This window comes from Hyaena hyaena, unplaced genomic scaffold (genome assembly GCF_003009895.1).
Source record: "Hyaena hyaena isolate Hyena2069 unplaced genomic scaffold, ASM300989v1 scaffold_212, whole genome shotgun sequence".
Classification (NCBI taxonomy): Eukaryota; Metazoa; Chordata; class Mammalia; order Carnivora; family Hyaenidae; genus Hyaena; species Hyaena hyaena.
This window is the reverse complement of record NW_024080845.1, coordinates 1,407,443-1,421,203: the sequence shown is the minus strand read 5'-3', so window position 1 is coordinate 1,421,203 and position 13,761 is coordinate 1,407,443. Positions and strand designations below refer to the sequence as shown.

General features: G+C 45.3%; 1 protein-coding gene across 2 annotated transcripts in view; it reads right to left on the bottom strand.

The window, feature by feature from the left end:
* ABHD6 (abhydrolase domain containing 6, acylglycerol lipase) overlaps window positions 1-13,761 on the bottom strand; it is a 49,593-nt gene that overhangs the window by 33,002 nt on the left and 2,830 nt on the right. For both annotated transcript variants that reach the window (XM_039242398.1, XM_039242399.1), the window contains exon 2: window positions 4,383-4,447. The gene's annotated coding sequence lies outside the window, so the exon portion shown is untranslated. The remainder of the gene's footprint in view (window positions 1-4,382; window positions 4,448-13,761) is intronic.

The window sequence follows — 13,761 nt, the reverse complement described above, 5'->3', positions numbered from 1 at the left end:
CTCACTGTCAAGGGGCAAGCAAATTACTTTCAGAGTGAAGAGAATTTTAGAAATCTGTTTGAACATTGTGGGTCACAAAAGAGTCAATGAAAATAGGAACTGCAACTTCAAGAGGAGTTTTCCAAATCACACAAAGTCCTTAAAAACTGCTGAAGGTTACTGTGAATTCCGATTCCTGAGCTGTAGGAGGTTAATTATGTGACACTTCTTTGGACTAGGAACTAGAACGTTGTATGCCCAAAGCCATTATATCACTGACCCTGACACTGGGGATGTAGCCCCAAGATCTAATAATCAAAAAGAGGCATCATGGCTTTACCAACACCTGCCAAGGACCTCCCAGTCACTTAGGGGGAAAGTTTTATCTGGCTCCATGTCCCATTTAATTGCAGAATGAACTTCAATTAGGAGTTTTTGTAAAGCTTGATCAATTAAACAAAAATTTTTTAAACATTTTATTTATTTTTGTGAGACAGAGCATGAGAAGGGGAGGAGCAGAGAGAGAAAGAGACACAAAATCTGAAGGAATCTCCAGAATCAGTACAGAGCGCGAGGTGGGACTTGAACCCACAAACTGTGAGATCATAACCTGAGTAGAAGTCGGACGCTTAATCCACTGAGCCCCCCATGCGCCCCTAGCCTGATCAATTTAGTAAGGCTTGGACTTACTATAGAGAAGCCTACTGTACACTTTCCCTGAACAGGTCAAATATGGACAGGCCCTGTGTGAAGAAACTAATGCTTGCTTGCTTGCTTGCTTGCTTGCTTCCTTCCTTTCTTCCTTCCTTCCCTTCCTCTTTTTTTTTTCAAGAATGTTTTATTTATACCTGAGAGAGAGAGAGAGAGAGACAGCGTGAACAGGGGAGGATCAGAGAGAGAGGGAGACACAGAATGGGAAGCAGGCTCCAGGCTCTGAGCTGTCAGCACAGAGCCCGACGTGGGGCTCGAACCCACAAACCGTGAGATCATGACCTGAGCTGAAGTCGGACACTCAACCGACTGAGCCACCCAGGTGGCCCCCCTTCTTTCTTTTTTAAAGCTTATTTTTGAGAGAGAACATGCATAAGCGGGGGATGGCAGAAAGAGAGGGAGAGAAAAGAATCCCAAGCAGTCTCTGTTTTGTTAGAGCGAAACAAACCATGAGATCATGACCTAAGCTGAAATCAAGAGTTGGACGCTTAACTCACTGAACCACCCAGGCGCCCCGAAACTGATGCTTCCTGAGTTTTCTATATACATAACATACATAAGGAGTTAAGTGATGATGCCTATCTCTGGATCATCTTTCATTTTAAAGAGGACTTGCCCAGTTTTTCTTTAAAAAGGAAGCTCTCCTACCCTGCTGAGGTTTGTTTATAGGATATTCTATGTACCCAACGGAGAGGCTGGAGAGAGGAAAGACAGGAAAACTGAAACCTTGTGAACCTGGAACCGCCAATGACTGAAAATCAACAGAGGGGTAGAAAGTAGAATTTCCCACAGGATAGGGCCCATGCAACTGATGCTTGCAAGATGACTTTAGGGAGCAGGGGAATACTGAATAATGCTCAGGGCTCCACAGCATTGACTAGGTCACATAACACTGGCATGCATAGGGAGAAGTCAGCTTTCAGTTCTTTTTCAGTTTTGTCTCGGTCAAAGAGAAACTCTCAGTACACCTCTCAGCCTTCCCCTCCTGCAAGCAACAGTAACTAGCTACTTAATAACATGGTTTCTTTGTGTTGATTTTTTTCCCCTCCCTCTTCTTCCTTCCTGCCTTTTTCTTTTCTTTCTTCTTTTTTTTAAAGATCTAATATTAAGCCATTCATGAATGGGCAAGCATCCCATCTAGCAAGGAGAGAGATATTTTCAATTTATGGCAGGGATGCATATTAATTTTTAAAATTAAGTTAAGGGGTGCCTGGCTGGCTCAGTCGGTTAGGTGATCGACTTCGGCTCAAGTCATGATTTCACAGCCTGTGGGTTCGAGCCCCGGGTCAGGCTCTGTGCTGACAGCTCAGAGCCTGGAGCCTGCTTCCCATTCTGTGTCTCCTTCTCTCTCTGCCCCTCCCCCACTCACTCTCTGTCTCGGTCTCTCAAAATAAAATAAAGACATAAAAAAATTTTTTTAATAAAATTAATTTAAAAGGAGTCAATTTAAAGAAAAATGCAAACTAGGCGATATATAGGTTCTGGTGAAAATCATAATGGTGATACATGAAATGGCTCAGGCACCAATCGGGCTGAGGGTGGAACATTCTGGCTGCCTCTCTCCTACCGGGCTCTTCCATAACCCAGCTGCGAAAGCTTCATTTCCTCAACTATTAAATATGAATACTCATCCGAATCACCTCTTCTGTCTTTTCCTACTCTGAAGACTTAAAACATTTCTCAAATTATGCCAGGCAGTTAAAGAGGAGGAGGCTCTGGCTTGCCCCCTCAGGAATCTTATTCTTTGTTACATGTTCTTGGAGCCTAAAACAGTACCAGGCAAATATCTGTGGCTTGACAATGCTTATTGCCTGAATTCCTGAAAAAGAGGAAAAAAATGCACTTATTTTATGTATCTGTTGTGCAAAAGCAAGGCACCCCGGTGTTAAGGACAATGATTCCCGTGGCCCTGCGGCACAGGGCGAAGAGCAGCTGCATTAGGAAGAGAGCTGTCTGTTCTGACAAAAGGGGGCACCACTCACATCCCAGACCAGGCCCCCCACCCGGCCTCCTCCTGTTAGCATCCAAGCTGTGCGTGCGGGGCCTTTGTCTCTGAATACAGGGATGAAGACTGACTGGATAGAGGAGGCACCAGTGGATCTGGTGCATCTCAAGGTCCCTAGTCTGCGGGCTAGGAGTAAGGCATGATGTGCCATGGCTGTCTTTTCATGTTCTCACTGACTTGGAAAACTGGGAATCCTGAGTTCCAATACCTTAATCTTAGGGTATAAAGCAGAATTCCATGAAAAAACAGAATGTGAGACACTTTCAAAGAATCTTGCTTTCCCTAGATATCTAACCCATACACCATCAAATCTGACAGACTAAAGTTCTGGTCGCTTCAAAATAACGATTATTGTAACAATGATAGCAACAATAATAACCAAGACCACCTGCAGCCAAAGATACAAGAGTGACAACCTCCACCTACTAAGTAACTGCTTAACAGGTGGGTCAGAGGGGGAAAGAGACTCTGAAGCAGGCTCCACACTCAGCAGGGAGCCCGACACAGCGCTTGATCCTATGACCCCGGGGTTATTACCTGAGCCAAACTGACTGAGCCACCCAGGAGCCTCTCTCCCACTTTAAAGATGGAGAAACTAAGGCTTAAAGAAATTCAGAGCTCAGTTCTTCACTCACAACTGTCACATTTTTTAAAAAATGTATTTATTTCTGAGAGAGAGAGAGAGAGAGAGAGCGAGCAGGGGAGGGTCAGAGAGAGAGAGGGAGACACAGAATCTGAAACAGGCTCCAGGCTCTAAACTAGCTGTCAGCACAGAGCCCGACGCGGGGCTTGAACACACGAACGGTGAGATCATGACCTGAGCTGAAGCCAGATGCTTAACTGACTGAGCCACCCAGGCGCCCCACACCTGTAACATTTTAAGTGCACAGTAGCCACATAGGAAGAGGAGCTTCCATATTGGACAGCACAGATTTAGAGGGTCCATACTCCTGAAAGCCTCTTGTGAACAATTCCTTAGGCCAATTGGTTCCATATTTACTAGGAATGTTGGGTGGGAAGAAAAATTCCCACCAGGGGTGAGACACCAGGTGTGAGACAGATCACAGCTCCCTCAGCCATCATATTGGGTCCAGGTCATCCTTTCTTCTTGCTCCCATTCTGTCACATCCCTAACACAAGTTGCCAGGGGAATGTTCACAACTCACAACACACATTAGGCTGCCCAGGTCTAATGTGAACTCAGACTACTTCATATGATCCCAACCCAACTTCTTGGGCCAACTCCCAAATCCCTGTCTGCACCCCGAATAACCAACTTCGTCCCCATGCCAGCCCTGCACAGCCTCGTGCTTCGTCTTTCCCCAGGCTGCCCCCTTCACACGGAGCACTCCCAAGTCCTGGCTGCCAGATGAACTTCTCTCTGCCTCTCTGCCTTTGGGGTGGATTCGCGGGTCACGCTCCCCAGGAATGCATTTTGGTTCCCAAAGGCTCATATCTTCTAGACCTTCATGCTTAGCGCCCTGCTCCTGGGCACAGTCTTTGAGAAGGGTCCATAGGGGGCTCTGGGTGTGTATCTAACCTGCAGGTGCCCATCCCTCCCCCCAGAACTATGAAGCAGAGAAACCACCCACTACAGGTTTTGAGGGAGCTTACAGAGGAGCCTCAGGCTTATTAAGAGCTGCCTTTTTTTTTTTTTTAATCAACAGTGTTAAAAATCCATACTCACTCTTCAAAGAACACAGCCTTCTTTCCCAACTGCTCCTGGCTCTGGTAGAAGCTGAAAATGAGATTCTGGAATCACAAGAAAGAAAATGACAAAGCATTAAATAAAATACTGAGAACGTGAATGAAGTGCTAACAGCCACAAAATTGCTGGCTTCACCAGAGGCGGTGGTGGCATTCTCTCCTGAGCACAGGCAGAGTACAGGTACCTTACGCTGTACAGTTCACCTCATGTTGGTGTTCAGGTCACCTACCCCAATTCAGCAGCCAGCACAAAGGGCAGATCATGCCACATAATGAGCCAGGCCTAGGAAGGCATGAAGGAGGTCAAAGAGGAAATGTGCAGGGACAGGACAGGGCAGGGAGTGAGCCGATGACTCCTGGACTCCAGTGGGGAGAAAGGCAATGAGCTGGGGGTGGACAGGCACAGTCCAGCGAAACGGGGCTCTGGGACCTACAAACGTAACTAAGACCTCCAAATAAAGACTTAAACTTGCCTTCTCCATTTGGCATTAGGCTCTGCCTAAAAGTTGTACTTAGGAAGGAATGAACCAGCACCTTCTCGCTGGTTCAATTGGTAGAGCATGTAACTCTTGATCTCGGGGCTCTAAGTTCGAGCCCAAGACTGGGTGTAGAATTTGCTTAAAAATTTTTTTAATTAAAAAAAAAAGAGGGGTGCCTAGCTGGCTCAGTTGGTAGAGCATGCAACTCTTAATCTCAGGCAGGGTTCTGAGTTCAAGCCCCAAGTTGGGTATAGAGCTTACTTAAAAAATAACATAACATAACATAACATAACATAACATAACATAACATAACATAACATAAGAATAAAGAAAAGAATGAGAAGGCGCAGCCAGGGGACAAATGAGGATAATGTTTCTACCAGAGTGGCTGCGAGAAGGGACCCCATAGCTCAAAACAGGGCTGGACAGGGAGAGAAACTGCCAAGGCATGATGGCACAAGAATGAGAAGCCCGGCAAGGGAAGGTAAATTCACAAAACCCCTGAATTATTTCAGAGGAGTCAAAGAGTGAAACCTCAAAAGGTAAAATAAAACCATGGAAATTCTGTAAGACAACCTAAGAACTCTGTTTGAAAATATCTCTGCAGGGAAAGTCTTTCTAAGTAAGATAGAAAATCCAGAGGCCGTAATGAAAAGACTAACACGTTCACTGCATAAACACGTTTTAAATGTCCACATGGAAAGAGATATCATGACCAAGATCAAGAACTGTCAATACATAATCAGACACAACAGACTAATTTCCTGAATGTACAAAAGATTCCTAAAAATCAAAACAACAACAAAATCTAATAGGAACATGGGCAAATGATCTGAGTAGATAATTTATCAGAAAGTAAATACAAATGACTTTTGAACATATATAAAGATCCTCAAGCTCATTTATAATAAGAGAAATGCAGGTTAAATCGACAAGGTAACAGCAATCTTTATTTTTTAAAGTGGTGTCCTTTTTTTTTAAGTTTACTTATTTATTTTGAGAGACAGCGCACAAGGGCGGGCAGAGAGAGAGGGAGAGAGAATCCCAAACAGGTTCCATACTGTCAGCACAGAGCCTGATGCCAGGCTTGAAATCACAAGTTGTGAGATTATGACCTGATTCAAACCGACTGAGCCACCCAGGCTCCTTGACAATAGCAATCTTTATTTATCATACCAGTAAAGAACAAAAAGTTTAGTAACAGTCTGTGTTGCAGAGGCTGTGGGGAAATAGATGCTTTATACAATGCACCAACTTATATTCCCATCACCAAACTATGCACAGCAATTTGGTAAAAATCTATGACATTATAAAATGCACATACTTTCAACCTAAGAATCTCACTTCCAAGAGTTTATGTTTATACCTAATGTATAAAGTCATGTTTGTGCAAGTTTACGTGTCACTGTAGAATTTATCATGGCAAAAGATTGGAATTAACTCATGTCCACTTATAAGGCACCTGTTAAGTAAGCAATGATACAGTTTTATAAAGAAGTATTATGTATAGCCATTAATACAAATAAAATTAAACATAAACCATTAAAATAATGAGGCAGTTCTATTTATTTTTATGAGTAATGACCTCCAAGGTTCATTGTTTTTTTTAAAGATTTTAAAAAACTTATTTATTTTGAGAGAGACAGAGGGAGAGAGAGCACAAGCAGGGGAGGGGCAGAGAGAGAAGGAGAGAGAGAATCCCAAGCAGGCTCTACAGTCAGCAAAGAGCCCAATGCAGGGCTTGATCTCACGAACTGTGACCTGCGCTAAAACCAAGAGTTAGACACAACCCACTGAGTCACCAGGGCACCCCCAAGGTTGTTAACTCAACAACAACAAAACAACAACAACAAACAGTAGGGAGTGGATAGAATAACATCTCTTGGAGTAAAGGAGTAAGAAAGACAGAAAGAGAGGAGAGGGAGAGAGAAGGATATACAGGAAACTGGTTATCATGGCTGCATCTTGTTTCCACCTTTTGTTTTAGAGACAGAGAAGGAGCAGAAGAAGAGAGGGAGAGAGGAAGAGGGGGAGAGAGAATCTCAAGCAGGCTCCATGCCCAGCGGTGGAGCTCGACATGAGGCTTGATACCATGGCCCGGGAGCACGACCTGAGTGGAAATCAAGAGTCAGATGCTGAACTGACTGAGCCACCCAGGCAGCTCCCCGTTATAATCTCTTGAATTACTACCATGTGCACGTGTAAGGTTTTCTCTATTTAATTACAAAATACAAAATATAATATAAAGTCCTCAAATAGAATGGTTTATCCTGTATTGTCCAATACAGTTGCTGCTAGCCACATGTGGCTGTTTAAACTGATCAAAATGAAATAAAATGTAACATCCAGTTCCTCTGCTGCAAGAGTCACACTTCACATGCATAAGAGCTACATGTAGCTAGTGGCCACCATCCTTGACAGTGAGCATAGAGAACACTTTGATTACCACGAAAAGTTCTTCTGGCCAGTTCTGGACTCTGTGCTAATCAAAAAGGCCCATGAGAGGGGTGGATGGGTGGTGGCTCAGTTGGTTAAGCATCCGACTTTGGCTCAGGTCATGAACTCACAGTTCGTAAGCTCGAGCCCTGCTCTGGGTGAGCTTGAGCCCCACTCTGGGCTCCATACTCTCTCTCCCTCTCTATCTGAGCCTTCTGGGGTTCTCTTTCTCTCTCTCTGCTCCTCACTCACTCTCACTCTCTATCTCTCTCATAAATAAATAAATAAATAAATAAATAAATAAATAAATAGATAAATAAGACAGATATAGTTCAATTTATTTTTAAAAAAAGGCCCAGAGAGAGAGAGAGAGCGCGCATGCGACCAAACCTTAACTGTTTCGCATGATAAGGGAAGAAATAAATTTGAATATGAAGGCCATTAGCCTGTACATCTCTCTCTCTCCACAAGCTACACAGGCTGCCTACTAAGATAACACAGACTGAGAGAGTTCCTGCTTGTGTGACCATCCAAAGGTTAAGTCAGTTTGACAGAACTTCAGTCCTCATTGACCGAAGTCCAGCATTCTAATAGACAAAAGATAAGGATTTCCATTCTGGAACCATACATGTGCATACGCCGGAAATGCCGATCTCCTTGGTGGCTCTGGGAGAGGTACTGATAAGAAGATAACTCTGTCTCACTTGGTTCCAAAGTGCTAGCAACTGGTTCCCCCTGGGGATTCTGGGTCCAGAACCAGCCAAGCCCACAGCTCCTTCCTCTGCTTCTACCACCCAAGGCAGCTCTGTGGGTAAGGAAATCCAGCCTAGCCTGTCCTGTGGGCAGGGAATCAGAGGACCAGATAATCCTGCTACCTGACTGCCTGGAGAAGGGACACAGCCAGTGTGGGGAAAGTCGCACAATTCAATCAGGAGCTCTGCTGGAAGGGAAGTAGCTCATGCGTCTTGCAGCTAGCTTCTAAAAAATTGTATTGGTCAGGAAACAAGCAGTAAAATATGCAACATGTGCCCTGACCTAGCCTAGCTAGCACCTTCAAAACATCAGCCTTTAGGGTTAAGATGTAGACTACGGTGATAGTCTGAAATAACCGCCTCCCTAAAATCATGTTTAAAGAAAACCCAGGGGTGCCCAGGTGGCTCAGCAGCTTAAGCATCTGACTTTGGCTCAGGTCATGATCTCATGGTTGTGGGTTCAAGCCCTGTGTGGAGCTTTGTGGTGACAGCTCAGAGCCTGGAGCCTGCTTCAAATTCTGTGTCTCCTTCTCTCTCTCTCTCTCTCTCTCTCTCTCTCTCTGCCCCTCCCCCACTCATGTTCTGTTTCTCAAAAATGAATAAACGTTAACATTTTTTTTTCTAAAACAAGAAAACCCGGGGCGCCTGGGCGGCTTAGTCGGTTAAGCGTCCGACTTTCACTTAGGTCATGATCTCGCGGTTCGTGGGTTCGAGCCCTGCGTGGGCTCTGTGCTGACTGCCAGCTCAGAGCCTGGAGCCTGTTTCAGTCTGTGACTCCCTCTCTCTCTGACCCTCCCCTGCTCACGCTGTCTCTCTCTCTCTCTCCTAGAAATAAATAAAACATTAAAAAAAAATTAAAAAAAAAATAAAACAAGAAAACCCTACAGAAGTACAAGCCAGTCTGAATAAAAGAAGAGCCAAAGTCACTTGACCTTTGATCTCCAAAGACCCCAAAGTCTCCAGGCTCTCGGGGAGCCCAGAACAAGTTTTTATTCCAGCACTTCTCTTACAAATTAGTGCAAATGCATGCACTAATCAGGCGAGGTCGCCTCTCAAAGGGAAAGTGCTAGAAAGAGCACCGCTTAAGTGACTATCTTCCACATGACTGAAAAGAATTAAAATAGCCTTCTATACGGGTATGCAATAGCAGAGGGCCTAAAATAGAACCTCAGCACCCCCAAAAACACATTCTCCCGTTGCCGAATCTGTGTTTCGAAATAAAAGGAAAAAGCATGGAGATGAAAGAGGGTTTTGTCATTTCTAAAGGAGGTGACGTTGGTCTACAGCATTTTCTAACTGCAGGAACAGTCACAGTTCCACAAAAAGGAGCCCTGTTGTCAACACCCGGGAGGTTTTTGGGGTTTTTTGTTGTTGTTGTTTTTTTTAATCAGGACAAGATTTCTGGCTCCCAGCAGAGGCCCAGCATTCAGGGGCTTTTGTGAGCTGGTCCCCCACCTTCTTTCCAGCCAGAATCTCCTCCCAAAGGACATCTCTGCAACCCAGGAGAATCAGCATCAGAAAAAGGGACATGTTGTGAAACCACACGGGAGAGTTCACAGTTAAGAGAAAAACAGTTCTGTTTAGAACTTAATCCACATGGGAAAAAAAAAAAAACACCCCAAAAATCAAATGTATTTTAAAAGCAATAGTAAATACTAAACAAAATTAGGTCATAACAAATCCTGTGCCAATTCTTAGCACAAAGAATAAATCTCACGTGGATTGTTTTAGAGCCTGGTAAATCCGTCCAGTTAACATTTGGTGATCAGTGCTATCACAGAAAAGGACATTTCTGCAAACATTCCCAACTGATCTCTCAAGGGCTTAATTCTTCGATTTTCAAGCCTCTTTCGCCTTTTCTTCATCAGGTCTCACTCTGCCAGAGTCGCATCTATTGATGTGTCATTCCAGCAGCTCTCCAACATCGCTCACTTTCATCTCATGAAGTCCTGCCTATCTCACAAGAGTTTGTCCTGTACGTTATCTGCAAAACATCCTACGAGCTGGGAGAGACAGATGACCGAGATGTGGACGCTCCCGGAGCCTGGCTGGACACCAGGCTTGAAAACAGAGGGAGGGGTGACGCAGTGGGGGCTTAGTTTGTACGTGGCAAGTTCGTTACTGAATATTTTCCTACTCTGATGAAAAGCAGGAAAACCTGGAAACTCTATGACTTGGAAACTGCGGGGAATCAGATACCAGAGAAGCTGACCCTCCGGATGACTGCACCTGAACTGGTTTTTTAGTTTTCTCTATTTCCCCCAAGTCTGAGAGACTTCCCAGTGACTTACCCCCGATCTTTTCCTTCACGAATCTTTCTGGCAGAGCTAGGAGTTACCTCCTTCAGTGTACCTTCCCTCAGCCCCCCAGTCATTAGGAACTTCCACGCCTCAGTTATTTTGAAGGTAACTTGTCTCTTGTGGCCCTGGGGATGTGAGCCTTTGATCACAGCGCCCATAAGAACACTCGCTATGCCCTCCACTAGGCTGCAAGTCTCCCACGCAAGTCTTCCTACATCTGTGCACCTTGCCACAGCACTTCAGGACACACTGGGCCTTGCCCGTGGTGGGCACTCCATAAATAATGATAACCCAGGAGGTCATAAATCAACAGGGCTGTCCACCACTGCCACCGCAGGCCACTCTTTCACTCTGTTCCTCATGGTCACCTTCAAAATGAACAGTCTTCACAGTGCTGACTTTTAGAAGCCTTTCCCAGATGGGAGTCTTAACCTCTCAGAGAGGCTAAGCAAGCTGTCCAGTGTCACACAGCTCTTTCTCTGCCTCCAACTCACTCCACCAGTGGCTCACCGTGGCCCTTGGCAAGATTTACAAGTGTCACCCTCTCCTATCACACACACCCCTTTCCTCTGAATGAGCTGCAATCCCTGACATGTCATGCTCTTTCACATCTCCGCGGCTTTGGCACACATGATACCCTCTCCCCCCAATGCCTTTTCTCCCTCCTGCCCGGTGAGCTCCAGCTCATCCTACAAGTCCTGGATGGGAAGCACAGCCCCGGTCTGTAAATGCTCCCTGGAGAATTCAGTTCTGCAGTTCTACAGCCTGGGTTCAAATCTCTGCTCTGCCACTGACCAGCTGTGTGACCCTGGCAAGTCACCTAACCTCTGACAGCCTCTGAGAAAGGACAAGACGAGACGAAGCGCAGAGACTGCTCCAAGCAGTGCCTGGCAGATACCAAGTGCTCACTCTGCACAGCTGTGGGGGGAGACCCTGCCTGCCCTCCCAGGCCCAGGGAGGCAGCCCAGCCACACTGCCATCCCCTCCAGTGCCGCCGTGGCTGCGGGGGCTGCTCGGATGCTGGTGTCAGTGGGCATATCTGTGCTGCTGTCTTTAAACTCCCAGAGTCCAGCCCCTTGCTCCGTTCCCAAATTTCATCACAGATGAGGCTTGAATCTTGTTTGGGGTATATCACAAGGCAAACATCCAATGCCAACAGCCACAGAGCCACAGTTTCTGGAAAACAGTCCAAGGCAATGGCTGCTATTACTTTAGATAATTACTTCACCCAAAGAAGAGGATCCCAACCCCCCCGCAGTGTAAGGACCGCTCCCCATATCGCCTGCAGACTGCCCAGTGCCCCTGAATCAGCAGTTTCCTTGGTGTAGCCCCAAACGCATCCAACTATAGGCTGTGACACCCTACTTGGCTTCTGGGATCGGAAAGCCTGGAATATGATCCAGAGGGTTTCCAAGGGCCCAGTTTAGGAGAATATCTTGATCTTCTTTCAAGAGACAACTACATCCAAGGTCAGACAGGACTTTGGTTTGCAAAAAATTGTGTCTAGATCAGGGTTTCTCAGCTGTGGCACAACTGGGCCAGCTAGTTCTTTGTGGTGGGAGGCTGTCCTATGTATTGTACGATATTTAGCAGAATGTGGGACCTTTACTCACTCAATGACACCCCTAAGTCGTGACAAGCAAAAATGTCTCCAGACGCTATCGAATGCACCTTTGGGGGAAAGCTATCCTCACCCGAGAGTCCTTCTGGAGAAAGTGAACCCACCAACCTCCAACCCTGGATTTATTGCTGAAGTCAACAAGGAACATTCTTAGCCACGCACTATATCTGCCTCGAAACAGCATCTTCCAGTCCTCAAGGAATTTTTTCTTTTAAGTTCACAGTCTTGAAGGCAGTTGTTCTCGACCCTGGCTGCATAGACTCCCCCCAGAGAGCATTTTAAAAGTATAGATTCTGGGAAGCCACCCCCAGCGATTCAGATTCACTGGCCTGGGGCAGAGACTGGACATGGGTGTTTTAAAAAAAACTCCCTAGGCGAGGGCGCCTTGGTCGCTAAGTGTCCCACTCTCGATTTCAGCTCAGGTCATGATCTCATGATCGTGAGATCAAGTCCTACTTCAAGCTGATTGGAATTTTCTCTCTCTCCCTCTCTCTCTGCCCCCCACCCCCCTTTGCTCCTGTGTGCATGAGCTCTCCCTCCTCTCTCTCTCTCAAAATAAAATAAAAACATTTAAAATTCCCTAGGCCATTCTCACATGCAGCCAGGATGGAGAAACACTGCTGGAAGACATTTCATTTGATTCTATCTTCTCCCCAATCCTTTGAATCCGGCAGTGTTAAAAGCCAGTGAACCAGAAAGTGAAAATGAGGCTAAGGGGATTTAAGTAACATCCTAATTCTTGACAATCCCCGGCGCATTCCATTTCTTGGTCTGCAGACGACTTGCTGGAAAGAATGGAACTTAACCCTGTTTGCCGATGGCCTTTCTGATCGAAACAGTGCCATCCCATAAAACTTTCTGGGAAGGTAGACATGTTCTCTATCTGCTCTACCTAATACAGTTGCTACTGAGCACTTGAAATATGGCTAGTGTGACTTAAGAAGAGAATTTTTTAAGTTACTGAATTTGAATTTGATAGCCACCATGTTGACAGTACAAAAAATATTTATGTCCCTATAGCGTCACAGAAAGTCCCAGAGCCTGCTAAGTGCCACAGAACCATGAAAATTTACAAAAATGTATGCCTTAAAATATCTAAATGTAACAGTCTTGAACTTATCAAATGAGATCCTAATTTATCCCAATAATCAAATTAGAAGACATTTTAAAATGTTTTTCAACCTGCAGAGCTGGCTGTCCAGCATATTCCAAACACTTAGCTTTGAGGGAGGCATTCCTGGCCCTTTGCTTTTGAACACTCATCACTGTAAAAATTGACCTAGTCACCGAATCAACCAGGCATTGGTAAAGAATGTGACTGGTAGGGAAGCTGATTTCTACTCTGAGCTGCTTACAAGCTTACTAGGAAAAAACACTCACTCCTGTTTTCCTTCCCTCCAAATCCAAAGGTTTGATTCAAACCTTTTGCCCCTAAGATAAGCCTGAACCAACACACAGTACAAACCCATGTCACCTCTAAGAACAAGCGTTTTATCCTCCTATCAGTAGTTTCACAATTACTTACAACTGCATGAACTGTATTCACACATTCATTCACTTTAGATATGTGCAGCTTCACAGAACTCAAAGCTCCTAGATTTTTAAAGCTAAAAAACAGAAAAGGTGATTCTTTCGGCCAAGGCAATGGATGGTGTAGCGTCGAAGAAAGCTTCACAGACCTTTCTGAGCACACACACAAAATGCTGATCTCAGGGCGCCTGGCTGGCTCAGTCGGTGGAGTATGTGACTCTTGATCCTGGGGTTGTGGGCT